Genomic DNA, 16,409 nt, shown 5'->3' with positions numbered 1-16,409 from the left:
GAAAAGCACTGAAAGACTCCATGGATTCAGTTTTTTACTTCTGTGGCTTTTAATCCATGACTGTCAGATTTAAGGGATGGCTTATAGTCTGATCAACCACAACATTAAAACCACTGACCGCTGAAGTGAATAATATATTGTCTGTCAATGGGTCAGATGATTTAGGCAGAAAGTGAGCAGTCAGTTCTTGACTGGTGTCAGGGTCATGGGTGGATAGAGAAGGCTAGCCGTCTGACCCGGTCACACAGAAGAGCTACTGCAGCTCAAGCTGATAAAAACTTAAAGAAAGGTGTTAGAACACACAGATCATCACAGTTTGATGGCATGATGGCATCTGTCCACCACTGAAAGCACCTACAGTGGGCGCTTGAGCGATGGAGCAGTGAAAGAAGGTGGCCTGGTCTGATGAATCATGTTTTCTTTTAGATCAGGTGGATGGCCGGGTACATGCATGTCGTTTACCTGCAGAAGTGATGGCAACTGGTAGAAACAGTGTTATGTTCTGCTGGAAAACCTCAGGTCCTGGCATTCATGTAGATGTTACTTGGAAACAAGACATCTACCTAAAGTTTGTCACAGACCAGATACACCCTTCATAACAGTGGTGTTCCTGGTGGAAGTGGCCTCTTTCAGCAGGATAATGTGCCCTGCCATACTGTTCAGGAATGGTTTGAGGGACATGATCAAGAGTTCAAGGGGTTGATCTCAATCCAATTCAGCATCTATGGGATGTGCTGGACCAACAAATCTGACCCATGGAGGTCTTAAAGGATCTTCTGCTAATGTCTTATATGATAATGTCTGTATATGTCAGATATCACAGGACTTATTCAGAGGTCTTGTGGAGTCCAGCAGCACGAGAGTTTACTCTAGCGCTCCTCCTCTCCTCCTCTCCATCCCTCGTTCATAGAAGAGTGGTTAAAGATATTCAAACCCAAGCCGTCAAACTGACGTCATCAGAGAGGAAACGCCATTGCTGAGCAGAAGCAAATTTTCAGATTTTGATTAAAGATTACCACGACAGACAACATTTTGATGATACATGATAAAAATGATTTCACATAATTTCTTGGTTCATTTGGGAACATTTTATTAAAACATTTTTTGGACACATTTTTTTTCATTAGTATACAGAATCAGAGATTTATTAACATATCATAAAAATACAAATCATAAGAAAAATCAAAATCACAAATCTTTTCTAATACATCAAAGGGAGGGAAAATAAAACTAAAGTAAAACTATCAACATGTCAGCGGGAATCTTACAGCTCATATCATCCTCTCATGCAGTTATAGATGTGTTTCACTGCAGTCATGTATTTCATCATTTAGGATTTTCTTTTGTAAGGAATGAAAACATATTTTTGATCTTTTTTTTTTTTTATTATCCACAATTATTTTTAAACGTAAGAGCTCCTACAACTGATTGTTTAGCTCAGTGTTTTCACTCTTCAGCTCAGTGATCTTCCTCTCCATTCCGCAGGAACGATTTATTGCAGGCGCAACATATAAATGTAGAAAAATGAAATGACTGGGGAAAAAAGAAATTAAATTAGTTGGTGGCGACAAGTAGTTGTCTTAACGAGTGAATCATTCAATCATTCAGTCAAACAGCTGATTCATTCAGGGACTGCATCTGAAAGCTGTTTCCTGTCAGGCAATGACTTTGCAGGCAGCGTTTGTGCACAAAGTACATCACGAAAATGATTTCAGAGACATCTGAGGCAGCATAATGGTTTAATTAGGCCTATCGACAACAAAATAGAACAAGCGTTGGTGATTACTGATCAAATATTTAAAATTCTGGCTAGAAAAAACATCAAAAGTGGAAAAAGTTGTTAAAAAAAAATGTAGGCACACATCCATATACAGATATAGCCTATGTGTTTTCAGCTCTGCACTGTTGTATAAAAGCAGTAGGCTTCACTTTTGCAATAGTGCTGATGTTCAAAACAACACTTAATATAAACATATAGATATGGGATATTATAAATATTAAAAAGCTTTTATAAAAGACAACAGAGAAAAGAGTGGAGGTGTATTTTTTCAAGCAAATAACCTACTAAATAAAGAGCTGTAAGATGTGATAATGTCTATAATAACGCTGAATTCACAAAACATTCTTAACCCTCTTCTGCAAACATTTTGATGGTACATCAACTGATTCCACATAATTTCTTGGTTCATTTGAGAACATTTTATTGACAAAACACAAAGCATTTTGAATGAAATATACTTCTGCTGAACGAGATGAGAACACATTTTTATAATTTTATGGGTCATGAAGGAGTCTGCATTTGTCATATATTTCATTCTACCTTTAATGCAAAATGCTGTAGTCGTGTATTTCGTCTCTCAGAAATTTTTAATTAAATAAGGAAATTAAATTGTGTATGACTCTTAGAAAATCCAGTCCCTTTCCAATGTATGAGATCTTCCCCAGCTGATTGTTTAGCTCAGTGTTTGTCCTCTTCAGCTCAGTGATCTCCAGCTGCTTTATAAAAAGAGCAATGTAATTATGTTCAGTCGTTCACGTAAAAAAATTCAGCTAATAAGCTATTATTATTATTATTAATGAATTAATAGTTTGTCAAGTGAAAAAAAATATTTTCAATATGTTTTATTAGGCACTATATTGTAAGAATTTTTAGTTATTATCTGAGGCCCTGTTACACCTGGTTTTAAGATGTGTTTTGGTCGATCGGATGACAAACAGACGACTCTAAATACAGGTGTAAACGGATCTAAATCATTTTGAGCTTGTTTACTTTCGACCACTTCCAGAGGTAAAGAAAACACATTCGACCGGATTGCTTTCGTAGTGGAAATGCTCATGTGGTCCAATGTGTTTGCTAGCTAGTCGGGATTTAAACTCTGACAACTGAAAAGACCCGTGTTATTGTAGGTTTGAAGACTAAAAACGTACCAAGCTCAATGTTCTCTCATCATTCCTGATTTCTAACACACACTCACAGCGTTCGGCCGGTCTCACGGCTGTCAGAGCAGAAACAAACTCTCTGTGTGTTTTTCTGTTGTCTCCGGTTGTGTTCATATGTTAATTGCGTTCATTTATTTCATCCATTAGATTGAAAGATCATTTACCCACCTATAGACTCTCCCCTCAAAGAAATCAGGACAGAAGTAGTTAAAGTGGACAGAAGAGACGGATTAAAACACCAGGAGTAAAGGGATATGTGTCTCCCTCATCTAACTGATCCGATTGATCAAACGGATCTTAATACCACGTGTAAACAGGGCCTGAAATACACAATCTTTCACAAACTAGACTTTTTTTGTCAGATTTTGTTGTTTTGAGTTTAAATTTTAATTTACGTGATTCATGTAATGCAGGAGATTTGACAAACAAGGTCAATGACTAAAAATCATACTACACTAGCAGAGTAATCGGCCTCCAAGAAAAAGAAGTCATGAGAGAAATAGTAGCTGTGAATCCTTACCTGGTTGATCAAGATATGTAATATAATTGCTGCCAACATGATCACCAGACTAATAATCATCCAGGTTGGTTTGCGGACTGTTTGAGACGAAGTGGAGTAATGATCTTTGGAGGTGCGAGTCTGCAAAACGAGGAACATTCAGTTCAAGAAACACCTCTCAAGGGAAGATGAGGGAAGTTGTGACTCAAAGGGCAAGAAGCCGGAAAAAAAAAAAAAATGGTAAAAAGGGCCAAGAACCAGAGTTTACTTGTATTTGATGAATTACCCCTTGGGAGATCAATAAAGTATATCTAATCTGATCTAATGATCTCAGCAAGGTAATATTCAGGTACTTTAAGAATACTAGGTTTTGTTATGCGTTCATCAAATGGAAATAATCTGATGAAGCTGTTTAAGAAATGCAAATGAAAATTCTATCATTTATTGACCTTGTTTTTTTGTTTTTTTTTATCCAGCACCATTATTAAAGCGATAGTTCACCCAAAAATGAAAATTACCCCATAATTTACTCACCCTCAAGCCATCCTAGGTGTTTATATGACTTTCTTCTTTCAGTCGAACACAATCAGAGTTATATTAGAAATATCCTGGCTCGTCCAAGCTTTATAATGGGAATGAATGAAGGATGTTTTTGAAGTCCAAAAAAGTGCATCCATCGATCATAAACATACTTCACATGGCTCTGGGGTGTTAATAAAGGCCTTCTGAAGCAAATTGATGTGTTTGTGTAAGACAAATATCCTTATTTAAAACTTTATAAAGTAAAATAACGAGCTTCCGGTGCTTACGCATTCGACTTGAGTCCAAAAAGCATTAATTTCTGTGACTTAGTACAAAATGCCATGACGTTCTACGCTATGTTGTACATCAGGGGTGTCCAGCCCTGCTCCTGGAGATCCAACCCTGCTCTAACACACCTGTCTGTAATGATCAGGCAGCCCTGAACACCTTGAGTAGCTGCTTCAGGTGTGTTTGATTGGGATTGGAGCTGAAATCTGCAGGATGGTAGCTCTCCGGGAGCAGGGTTGAACACCCCTGTCCTACATTATAACGCATAGAACGTCATGTCATTGTGTAATAAGTTAAAGCTTTTTCGACATAAGTCATATGGCTGTTGCACTGAAAGCTTGTTATTTTACTTGGACTTCAAATCCTCCAATCACTCCCATTACAAAGCTTGGAAGAGCCAGGATATTTCTAATATAACTCTGATTGTGTTCGACTGAAAGAAGATAGTCATATACACCAAGGATGGCTTGAGGGTGAGTAAATTATGGGGTAATTTTCATTTTTGGGTGAACTTTAAGCACAGTAAAATATTATGATTGTAATCATTTTTTCACTCACCTCTGCATCTGTCTGTGTCTGAACCATCTGATTCCAGAAACAGAGGAAAACACGCATATTTATCACTGAATTTGGAATTTGATACTCAAATACTTCTCTGAATAATAAATGAAAGACCTCATGAATTCAATATTTTAGTCTTCTGGCTTTTACTCCATGTCTGTCTGCTTTGAAGGTAACATGTTGTTTTCTCAAAAACTGACAAAATAGTTTTGGCTGTTTTGAAAAAAGGGAAAAGCCCTTCAGCATGACCTGCACTAATGTCAGCACACAGGAACACACACACCTCTATAAGGAACAGTGTTGTGATTCCTGTGTTCCCCTTCAGTGCAGGACAGAGACAGTAATACATGATAATATGTGATAAAGTCCAAACACACCTTGAAAAGTACCCCTTATCACACAACTTTGCCCTGAGAAAACAAAAAGAAAAACTGAATTTCTGAACATGCAAAATAAAAAAAAACTTTATAAAACCACACCTTCATACACACACACACACACACACACACACACATATTTTATGTACAGTTCATGTCATTTTAAATAAGATTACAAAAGCAAATAATCTTACCTTCTTCTGACACCTTCTGCTCCTGTGAATGTGTGTCAGACAAAGAAATCCCACTTTAAAATAGTGCTTTATAATAGTGCGGTCACAATACCGAAATTATGACTTCAATACGATGCCTGGATAAAGTACATCGATTCTGAATAGATACCACAGCAAAACAACAACAACAATAAAAAAAATTTAAAAAAGCAATTGAATATGACAGAACTTAAAATTCATTGTTTTATTCGTTGTTTTTTTTTTAATCATGTGTTCAGAGTGTTCCTGCTTCTTGACTTCCCTCCCCTTTATTTGAAAAATAATATTTACATGTGAACGTTCTTAGAGACGTTTGTAACACATTATCAGTCATGCTAACATTCTGAACAGGTTGGGATAGGGGTGGGTGACATGACCAAAATCTTATTACATTATGAGTAATTTAATATTTTTTTAAATGTAATTTTATAATCACATAATTTACTTTGATTTTATCAATATCTTACTTTATCTGCATTAATATGTCACATTCTATTTAAGAGATACGAATTAAAACTTTCTCTTTGCCATAGACTCTCTTTTGACTTAACTTCATTAAACAATTGCCTATCAAATCAGAAACAGATAAAGGAGCAAAATTGTAGACCTAGTAGAAAATGTATGTATCTGAGAAAGGTTACTTTGTTTCTCAGAGACATGCAGAGATGGAGCGTGGTTATTTGATTTGCGATCGTGCCATGCAAATTCAATTAATTCGTGCAAGGTTTACATAAAATAAATATACATAATGAACATGTGTATGATGTGTATTTTAGTCGATATTACTCTTGTCAAGCTCTGATTTCGGAGAGACGCAACAGCAACACCGTTATTTGATTTGTGCTCATTTCATTCATAAAGTTTACACACATTCGCTTCACACTCATATTATTAAGTAGTGATTTTAGAGGTTTATGTATCGCACTATGACCCCCTGCCTCACCTGTTTATCCAGCAAACACGAGGAGTGACTGGCCGTTTCACAATATGCGTTCTTGTCTGCACTTGTGTTCTTGTTGACTTGTGAAACTCATCAGTTGCTGCTTAAGTACTGATCCATTTCAAAGTTCACATCTAGCCAAGTACAGTTCAAATTCCCATGTGTTCTTGATCCACCCCTTTTATCGAGGATGCATCGAGAGGTGACTTGTGCGGACTTGAGACAGCCAGGTATCCCAGAATGCATCTTTCACTGTTATTATGTAATGAAGTGTAGTTTTAAGAGTTTTTCAGGTGAGAATGTAGTTGTTTAAAGTTCAAAATTCAAAGTTTAAAGTATTGCCAGGGCTGGAAATGGCTGAGATTCACTGGGGGAACTGTAGTTGGGAAGATTTTTTTTTTTTCCCCCTCAATGAATTTTACTTTCATGTACTTTCTGACATAATCTTAGTTGCTGCAGTCTATTTACACTGAACAAAATTATAAACGCAACACTTTTGTTTTTGCCCCCATTTTTCTCAAAGATCTAAGACTTTTTCTATGTACACAAAAGGCCTATTTCTCTCAAATATTGTTCACAAATCTGTCTAAATCTGTGTTAGTGAGCACTTCTCCTTTGCCGAGATAATCCGTCCACCTCACAGGTGTGGCATATCAAGATGCTGATTAGACAGCATGATCATTGCACAGTTGTGCCTTAGGCTGGCCACAATAAAAGGCCACTCTAACTGCAATCACTTGTTTACAAAGTGCCATGGAAACTCAAACTATCTTTACTTAAAATTTTCTTATACTGAACATGTTAATTTCCTGTCATGTCTTGGAATACAGCCAGGTTTTTCCTAATGGGCATATCTGTCATATTAGCAGAACACATTTTACACATGGGGAAAATCAATTGTTTAGTCAATAATTCAAGAAGGTCCATACTTTAAAACTCTTGATTCTAACTTGTACTTTGCCAATTAAAAAGTAGTTCTTCTAATTGTTTAACGATAGCATTTGTTACAATAAGGACATAATTACATTGATGGCTCCTCATTGCATGCTTAGGGCAATGTTAACTTTTTTTCTTTCTTTTTTAAATCTATTCCCTTAACAGATTATATTATAAATTCTTTAACAAGTTAGTTAAAATGTACCACAATAAAAACAGAACGTGATAAATTCTAGTAAAGGTGGTCATGAGAAGTTTAAAAAGCTTGCCAGATCCTTATCATGTTTTCCCCTCTTTTCATCAGTCTTTTTACTGGCTGTTTTTAGATCATGTTTGACTCCATAGCGTTTTACTACATTCTCAATAGAATTCAAATGGGTTGCACATTTTATGGTAACACTTTACAATAAGGTTAAGTAGCTAACATTATTTAACTAACATGAACTAATAATGAACTGCACTTATACAGCATTTATTAATCTTTGTTAATGTTAATTTCATCATTTACTAATACATTATTAAAATCTTGTTAACATTAGTTAATGCACTGTGAACTAACATGAACAAACAATGAACAACTGTATTTTCATTAACTAACGTTAACCAAGATTAGTAAATACAGTAACAAATGTACTGCTCATGGTTAGTTGATGTTAGTTAATACATTAAATAATGTTTAACTAATGAACCTTATTGTAAAGTGTTACTGTTTTATCATAGGAACGGCTCGCGCAAATCTTATCACAATTTCGGAACGCGCCTACGGTGATTCGCACGCGGCGCACCACTCATGTTTATAAAAGCTCTGAACGCACAATGTAGGTTATACAATTAATCAATAGCCTGATTCTATGTTTCAGTGTGGGGGTTAGAGAATACCTGCAACATGTGAGAAGTGCAGCCAGTGAGCAAGAAAAAGTGAGGGTACGCTACAGATATAGAATTTCTGCTGTTACCGGCCCACTTCGAGCACTGAGTAAGATCGCGTGGGTGTTTGAATCCAAATCGCTATCTTTTAATGATTAATCATGCAATTTTATTGAGCTATGTTGTTGTGCTGAATTCGTGCCGTTTTCATAGGCTATTGAGAGAATAAATACAGAAATCCTTCATTCCCCCCCTGCAAAAAAAACTATTTTACCTATTTTACCTATTTTAAAATTTTATCTGACGTTTTCGGAGTTGTAAGATCCAGGCGATCACTGGGCGTTCAGCGCTCATGTACCCAGCCGTGAACAGCCTTACCTCGGCTAATCCTTCTGACGTTTGCCACTGGCTCTGATGTCTCTGTAGCGGTTAAACGTGTTTCATCGCCTTAGCATACCAGATAGCTTAGAAGAACTTGATGTTGCAACAGAAACTACTGACTTTCTTTTATCCAGCATATTAGACACAGTTGTTCCTTTGCGCTTTAAGAAGATTAAGGAAATTAGTCCAACGCCGTGGTACAACGAGCACACTCTGGCTCTTAAGAGAGCAGCCAGAAAAATGGAGCGCAGCTGGAAGAAAACAAAACTAGAAGTTTTTCGCATTTCGTGGAGAGAGAGAATGATTGAGTACAGAAAAGCCTTAAAAAATGCTAGATCTGCTTATTTCTCAAAACTTTTAGAAGAAAATAAGCACAACCCTAGGTATTTATTTGATACAGTGGCTAAATTAACAAGAAATAAAGCTTCAACTTCTGATGTTTCCAAAGAGCAGTAATGACTTTATGAACTTCTTTACTTGCAAGATTGACAATATTAGAGAGAAAATTATAACCATGCAACCTACTACAGTATCGCGTCAGACAGTGCATTGTAGTGTCCCTGAGGAAAAATTCAATTCATTCACTGCTTTAGGAGAGGAAGAATTCTCTAAAATTGTTAAATCATCAAAATCAACAACATGTATGTTAGACCCTATACCGACTCAGCTACTGAAAGAGATGCTTCCAGAGGTCATAGATCCTCTTCTTAATATCGTTAATTCGTCTTTATCACTAGGATACATACTGAAAACTTTTAAGCTGGCTATTATTAAACCTCTTATTAAAAAACCACAACTTGATCGTAGAGAATTAGTCAATTACAGGCCGATCTCAAATCTCACTTTTCTGTCAAAAATACTAGAAAAGGCAGTTTCATCACAACTATGTTCCTTTTTTAGAAAGAAATGGTATCAGTGAGGATTTCCAGTCAGGGTTTAGATCGTACCATAGTACTGAGACTGCTCTCATTAGAGTTACTAATGATTTGCTCTTATCATCAGATCGTGGTTGTATCTCTCTATTAGTGTTACTGGATCTTAGTGCTGCATTTGACACTATCGATCACAACATTCTTTTAAATAGACTCGAAAATTATGTTGGCGTTAGTGGAATTGCATTGGCATGGTTCAAATAATATGTAACCCTGGGTTATTTTATACATGGTTATGTTAATTTATTTATTTAATTTAATTTATTTAAGTTTTTTTTTTTTGGAAAATTAGTGAATGCAGAAATGTGCTGCTTGGTGATTAGAGTTTTATTATTAAACGAAAGTGTACCTGTTCAGACATTAATACCAGTAAGTTGTTCAATTTAACATTATTGGCTGGAAAACAGCTTGATCCCGCCTCATGTCAGTTATGGCACCTGTGATTGGACAGTGCTCATGTCAGTCAGAGAGTGTACAAGGTAGCGAGAGGAGTTGTAAAAGAAGTACCTAGTTGATGTTGTCGGAATCTTATAATAAGCACGCTTATTTATTTGTGTGAAAAATAGTCAGAACTGTATTGTTTGAGTGTTAACAAAGTCCCTTTAAGACAAGACATTTCACTTGGTGGCCATCTCTGAAACGTCTCTCTCGGGCATGCAAGAGCAGCTCCTATCTCTTTGAATGGGGAAACATCAAATTCTCCAAAGCTGTTTGCCAAGCTTTTGATTAAATTTCATATTTGAAATCACCAATAAATTCTGACAACATTTGTCTCATAAATTTTGTTTCTAATCGCTTGAATCGTGATAAAAAACGGTATTTTTCAGGCTGGATCAAGCTAATGCGCATGCGTGGTCTTAAATGCGCGTCTCTTGTGCCTTATTTCGGAGGCGCGCGTCTGACTGTTTCTATAGAAACCGGAGCTTCTAACGGCCGCTGCAGTGACGCGATGACTTTACCAATCGGCGATTGACTCTTATTTAGAAGGCGGGACTTATTCTGCCATATTGCGCGTTGCACTTTCTCCCATTCAAAACAATACGAGTGACGCGTCTCGTGTTATTCTATGGTCTTTGATGTTAAGCAGCACAGTAGCCTATTCTGTTGTGAAGTCAACACAATGAAATCAACTGAGAACTGTCAGTTTAAAGGAACACTCCACTTTTTTTGAAAATAGGCTCATTTTCCAACTCCCCTAGAGTTAAACAGTTGAGTCTTACTGTTTTCGAATCCATTCAGCCGATCTCCGGGTCTGGCGGTACCACTTTTAGCATAGCTTAGCATAGTTCATTGAATCTGATTAGACCATTAGCATCTCGCTCTAGAATCTCGTTAGCATCTATTACTCTCATTCCGGCATAATAATCAAGGAACTTTGCTGCCGTACCATGGCTGCAGCAGGTGCAATGATATCACGCAGCGCCTGTGACCCCCTGCTTGCACAGGGAGCGTGCCTTGCAACCATGGAGACATTTGTGAGAGACGCTGCGTAATATCATTGCGCCTGCTGCAGCCATGGTACGGCAGCAAATTTCCTTGATCATTACGCCAGAATGAGAGTGTAGTTCCTAGTCATATCGGCCTAGAAAATCGCAACTTTTCATTTTCCATCTTTCAAAACTCTTTGGTCATTTTTGAGCGAGATGCTAACGGTCTAATCAGATTCAATAAACTATGCTAAGCTATGCTAAAAGTGGTACCGCCAGACCCGGAGATCGGCTGAATGGATTCGAAAACAGTAAGACTCAACTGTTTAACTCTAGGGGAGTTGGAAAATGAGCCTATTTTCAAAAAAAGTGGAGTGTTCCTTTAACGCTTGATCGCCAATGCAGTGAATTAAACTATTCATGGTCCCGGTGAGAAACTTTCATCAAGTTCATCACTTACATCGGCGAATGTAACAACACCAAAGGTGATCTAAATGATTTCCAAGAGCTTTTATAGGATCTGTTGAGTTTGACAGAGTCGCTGAGGACGGAGGAATCCAGCCGAGTGGTTAGGAGTTCCTCTGGCGTCGCAGAAGCATCACAGAGTTTCCTAACTGATGACAGCTTGAAGCTTCACGTGGATGGATCTGACAGGTGACGGAAACCGTTAACTCTTGCCAAGCTCACTCAGGTAACTCTTGCCAGGCCCACAATAAGTTTGTTTTTCTATTGTTGAACGATAAAATGGTTTAATTCTGATTGCTTTGATTCATTGAATATTATTTCAGGGTTACAGTGTTACAGTTTGTATTTCTGATTCAAACTAAAGTTTGTTTACATTCTTTATTTTTGTACTGAGTATTTAAAGATACAGGATTACACTGGTATATTGGGTTACACTAAGTGAAGTCAAATTTGCACTTTGTGTAAAAGAAGTGAAGGTTAATTTAGAGGTGATTCATTGGAAAGCCCTATTTTGATGGGAGTTTAAATAACCCTTTAAGTGTCTGTTGTTGTGCACAAAAGAGCCAATCAAGTACTGTATCTGAAAGTGCTTGTTTATTTAGAAGTTGATTGAGCAGATTTTATTCATATTCAGTTTTTTTTTTTTTTTTTTTTTTTTGCCATTTCCTTTTTATTTTTTATTTTTTTTAAATAAATTGTCATTTTAATTTATATAATATATAAATTCATTGTATATTTCAATTATATAGTGTGATCACTTAAATAGACACTGCCTAACACTTGATGGATGTTCTGTTAAGTCTTCGTCGTCAGTTAGGAACCTGGGTGTGCTCTTTGATACCAATCTCTCATTTGAAGGCCATGTTTCCAGCTAGGCATGTGACGTTATCAAATTTTCATGTTGCGATTAATTGCTGAAGCTTTTATCATGGTATATGGTATTATCACGATATTGCAATAATTTGCAAAAAAAAATTGTTGTCATAGTACAACAGGTTTAAGAATTCTTTTTGTAATAACAAAAAGAACTCTGAATGTGTAAATACAATAATACAATATACAAAAAATATATAAAGTAAAATTTTCAAACAGATTAAAGTGCAAAAGAATTAGACTATAAAGAACAACAGGTAACACTTTACATAAGGTCTCATTATTTAATGCATTAACTAAGATTGAGCAATAGCTACATTTGTTACAGAAAGTAGACCTACTATTTTTTTTGTTAATGTTAGTTAAGAAATACAACTGATCATTGTTAGTTTTATCTCAGGTCCATTAAATAAGCTCTTTTGATTTTAGTAATGTTATTAAACAGTAACTAAGAAATTAACATTAACTAAGAATAATTAATGCTTTATAAGTATTTTTCATTGTCAGTTTGGTAATAATGAATTAACATGTTAACTAATGAAGCCGTATGTCTCAAAGTTTTACTGAACAATAACAAATAATCAGAACATTTCTAATCATTAGGGCATGTTGTAGTTAAAATATAAAAATGTTTAAGTTTGAAAATAGCCTATTAAGTCTTTAAGTATTAAGTATTTGGTGCTGTGATGAACAACATTGAGATTACAAAAAAATGAATGGCTGTTTGAAGCATTTTAAAAACTTCACCAGCACAGTTACTTTGTTTGCGGGGTTTCCGGGGTAACCGCTGCATTCTGCTGTTCCATCAGCGCCCTCTGCTGTCAGAGAGTGAACTGCACTTTCATTCAGCGCGTCTCCTTCACTCGTTCCGCCATGTGCTTCTCGTGCACGTTGGGCTTGTTTACATCTGAGCGCGTGTCCCTTTGACGCAGAATACAGCGGTGTTGTGCATTTTATACGGTTGATGGGGAAAGTATTCTTAAATGCATTATAAAAATTGTAATAATTGGTTATAAAGTGGGCACTAACAATACTATCGTGCATATTCAATATCGTGATATATCCATTACCGCATATCAGCACATGTCTATTTCCAGCATTTGTAAAACGCATTTTTCCATCTTAAAAATATATCTAAACTACGACATATGCTCACAATGACAAATGCAGAACAGTTAGTTCATGCGTTCATGTCCTCAAGGCTAGATTATGAGCTCTTAATTCATTATAGTCCTTCACGTCTATTGCGATCTCAGAATTCAGGCCAGCTGATAATACCTAGAATATCAAAATAAACCGCAGGCGGTAGATCCTTCTCCTGTTTGGCACCTAAACTCTGGAACAATCTTCCCATACACATAACACATTACCAATTTATATTTTCAAATCAGTTAAATGATTGTTAGGCTGCATAAATTAGGTCAGCCGGAACCGGGAACACTTCCTATAACACCAGATGTACTCGTTACATCAGAAGAAGAATGGCATCTACGCTAATATTAGTCTTTCTGTTTATCTAATTCAACAGTGCATCGACACCACTGTATGCGAACTGAACTGAGCTGGATGATGACATCACTGTTTACTCCAGTGCTGATATAGATAAATTAACTAAATTAATAACTATTGATTTTTAATAAATAAATTAAAGACAGGAGTCATGTTAATTTTGAAATGTAATACTTCATTTTAAACTACAGTTTTAGTAGATTTATAAGCTGTTTAACAGGCTAAAGAGTGAAGAATAATTTGCAGGATATTGTTAAATAACTAAATAATATTCTCTGGAATATTGGAACATAACAAACAAAACATCGTATTTTATTGCATTTCTCAACTGGTAGGCCTATGTTATATCAGAATTATTAGTAATGTTTTTGTCGTTCTAGATTATGAAATATCTGCTGACAAAGCGCTGTTTATCTGCATTTACACAGAACTATACTCAAACTGCGATCGCTCGCGGAGATAACAAATAATTAATTTCCGCAGAGTTGCGTTTACTTGGATGTTTATTAGCGAATTAATGGTTATATAGTAAATATTTATATAATTACGGTGTTTTAAACAAGTGAATCTTGTTAAAAGTTGCGGTGGCCGTGGAGCATATCCTGATCAGCCCGCTGAGTGAACAGCAAAATGCAGACGACTTCACGAGACTAATGATGAGCATAGACAACAGAGAGAGAGAATTAAATTCAGCGCTTTTATTTCCAACATGTGCTCATTCATGGCTGCATTATTTAATTCATGTAAAGTTACATCTTTATTGTGACAGGACATGACGGATTATCTTACACGACTCCGTGAGCTTGTCTCTATTTCTTAGATACAAGTTGCATAAACTAGCTACATTTAAGGCATTTATGTAACACATCTAATTTGTGCATTAATGGCTGTTATTTTAAATAAAGTTTACTAATTACAGCAAAGCAGGTAAGTATACTTTACCTGTGCACGAAGTTGTCTCGTCTCCCCTCAGATGCGCTGTGATGGCGATCCTGCGCGCAATTCTCCAAACACCCACAAGATGGCGGCGTTAGGACACAACATTAGGAAGGTGGTCATAATGTTATGCCTGATCGGTGTATAAAGCTCTGCACTGTTGCATAAAATCAGTAGGCTTCATGTTAATAGTGCTGATGGTCAAAACATCACTCAATATAAACATATAAATATATGGGATATTATAAATATTAAAAACAAGAACTCATACAGCAACATTTTTCACCCTATACATCTTGAATTTCAGGTGCCCAATCCCCGATCATTTCTAAATCTGGTGTGATGGTGGGGCTCTTTTTCGAGCAGAAGTGGAGGCCCCTTCTGTTGTGAGGCCCGTTTAAGGGAAACGGGTGAAACATAGCAAAGACCGCTACTGAGCAAAGATAACAGTTTTTTGCTACAATATTTTAATACAATCATGAAAAGGTCTTTTATAAAAGATAACAGAGAAACAAGTGGCAAATAACCTACTAAATAAAGACCTGTAAGATGTAACATCTTGAATTCAATGCTGAATTAAACATGATACAAATCATGTACCATCATGTACCAAAATAAAAAATAAAAAAAATTAATTGCTTTAGGGCAACGTTGTGCAACAATGGTACAGAATCAGAGAAAATTATTAATTCACATATCATAAGACTTCAAAAAGCAGTTCTTCTCTGCTGTGAAACTGAGGTGTACGTTACACTTTTTTGCACACGACTTTGAGTGTTCCTGTGCACCATGAACCCTGCATCTTCCCTTCTTGTTACACATTATTTACCAGTGTGAGTTATTGTCCAAGCGGTTAGGGATGGGAGCCCTGGGCTCTCGCTTCCTCCTCTTCTCCTCATACTGTTGGAAAAATCCACCACTGGTTTCCACCACTCTCTTCCTGGCATCTTTCATGGATTTGCATCGACTGTGTGCACTAATACATGTGATAATGTCAAACACATTGACACTAAAGACTTCCTTGAAAAGTGCCCATTATCACACAACATTGCCCTGAGGCAGCTTTAAAAAGAAAACAAGAATTTCTGAACATGCAAAATAAAAAATTAACTTCATAAACCATGACAAAACACTTCTCTACACCTTCTCACATACATAACCCCTGCTGCTCGAGCCACCCACTCCAGTGCCCGTTTCACACATACTCCATTTGCGTGTTGCAGTATGGATGTGTTGCAGGATCAGCATATGCTGCTTTCACACATGCTACGTTTGCAGTGCGCAACTGATCCATGGCTGTATATCACAAACACAGCATTGTTTTTCTTTCAAATCCAAAAGTTGTTATTGAATATGGCTTGTCAGAATTGTGATTCTCTTTGTACACAGGCTACGCTCTTTCATACGTATCAAGTTTACACTCACTACATTTAAACATTTTATTCAATTCATTACTTTATATTTATATAAAGAAATACTTAATTGAGCATTGTAATATATAAATCTTAAGTTCAGGCTATATGTTAAAATCACAAACATTTTAAATTAAAACTTACAATAGACGAAATCATCCAGATTTTGTCTTTTCTTTCGCTTTTATATCTTTATAGAGAAATCCTGCAGGTTATAAAGAACATTTGTTTTCCCCCTTCAACCCAATTTCAACCCAAACTGACATGGTTCCTAGAGAGGTTTTGCGGAGAGAAAAAAAAGTGGAAGACTTAAACACAAAGTCTGTATAATA

General features: G+C 36.3%; 1 long non-coding RNA gene across 1 annotated transcript; it reads right to left on the bottom strand.

The window, feature by feature from the left end:
* Positions 1–1,049: 1,049 nt before the first annotated feature.
* LOC127518746 (uncharacterized) lies at positions 1,050–14,791 on the bottom strand. Its single transcript, XR_007931636.1, has 6 exons — positions 14,672–14,791; positions 5,382–5,403; positions 5,188–5,220; positions 4,808–4,834; positions 3,461–3,580; positions 1,050–2,496 (listed from the first exon to the last, which is right to left on the bottom strand). It is a non-coding gene; the product is annotated as an uncharacterized LOC127518746 (long non-coding RNA).
* Between the last annotated feature and the right edge of the window lie 1,618 nt (positions 14,792–16,409).

This window comes from Ctenopharyngodon idella, chromosome 9, assembly GCF_019924925.1.
Source record: "Ctenopharyngodon idella isolate HZGC_01 chromosome 9, HZGC01, whole genome shotgun sequence".
NCBI lineage: Eukaryota > Metazoa > Chordata > Actinopteri > Cypriniformes > Xenocyprididae > Ctenopharyngodon > Ctenopharyngodon idella.
The sequence above is the reverse complement of the archived record's forward strand: the minus strand, read 5'-3'. Positions and strand labels throughout refer to the sequence as shown.